The sequence below is a fragment of the Triticum urartu genome, chromosome 3A (assembly GCF_056163025.1).
Source record: "Triticum urartu cultivar PI428250 chromosome 3A, HENAU_Tu73, whole genome shotgun sequence".
In the NCBI taxonomy this organism is placed as follows: domain Eukaryota; kingdom Viridiplantae; phylum Streptophyta; class Magnoliopsida; order Poales; family Poaceae; genus Triticum; species Triticum urartu.
Window position 1 is genome coordinate 358,546,071 of NC_141875.1, and position 1,381 is coordinate 358,547,451.

Sequence of the window (1,381 nt, forward strand, 5' to 3'; positions counted from 1 at the left end):
CACAGCACCGAGGGTAATTCCTGTACCCAACAACCTGGCGTCCGCTGTAAAGGAACCATAAGCCGGGGCTTGAGACCTTTTAGGATTTCCTGATTTGATCTCTCAGCTTGACCATTGGATTGGGGTGAGCTACTGACGAAACATCAAGCCGGATATCCTCATGTTGACAAAACTCCTCCATAGCACCTTTGGATAGATTGGTACCATTGTCAATTATAATGCTGTGTGGAAAGCCAAAACGAAAGATCACCTTTTTCATGAACTGAACCGCCGTGGCTGCATCACACTTGCTAACCGGCTCTGCCTCAACCCATTTTGTAAATTTGTCATCTGCCACCAAAAGATGTGTCTTTTTATCCTTGGATCTTTTGAAAGGTCCAACCATATCAAGCCCCCAAACCGCAAACGGCCAAGTGATTGGAATCAGCCGCAATTCTTGAGCCGGTACATGTGCTCGTCATGCAAACTTTTGACATCCATCGCACCTACTGACCAGATCCTCCGCATCAGCATGAGCCGTTAACCAGTAAAAGCCATGACGAAAAGCTTTGGCCACAAGAGATTTTGAGCCGGCGTGATGGCCACAATCTCCTTCATGGATCTCACAAAGAATCACTTGACCTTCTTCAGGAGAAACACATCGCTGAAATGCCCTAGTGACACTATGATGATATAATCCACCATTGGAAATTGTCATTGACTTAGACCGCCAGGTTATCTGTCTTGCCAAGATCTCATCCTCTGGCAACTCGCCCCAGGTCATGTAAGGCAAATATGGCACTGTCCAATCTGGAATGACATGAAGAGCTGCCACCAGTTGTGCCTCCGGGTCAGGAACGACCAAGTCTTCTTCTGTAGGTAACTTGACAAAAGGGTTATGCAGAACATCTAAAAAGGTGTTAGGTGGCACCGGCTTACGCTAAGATCCCAACCGACTTAAGGCATCCACCGCTTCGTTCTTTCTGCGATCAATGTGTTCCACCTTATACCCCTTGAAGTGTCCAGCCACAGCGTCAACTTCCCGGCGATAAGCCGCCATGAGAGGGTCCTTGGAATCCCACTTGCCTGACACCTGCTGAGCCACCAAATCTTAGTCGCCAAGGCATCGTACCCGGCTTAAACTCATCTCTTTAGCCATTCAAAGCCCATGGAGCAAGGCCTCATATTTTTCTGCGTTGTTAGTACAATGAAACATAAATCGCAACACATAACAAAACTTGTCACCTCAAGGAGAAGTTAAAACAACTCCGGCCCCCGAGCCTTCCAACTGTCTGGACCCATCGAAATGAATCGTCCAATATGTGTTATCTGGCTTCTCTTCGGGTATCTGTGACTCCGTCCAATCGTTAATGAAGTCCACCAGTGCTTGAGACTTAATAGC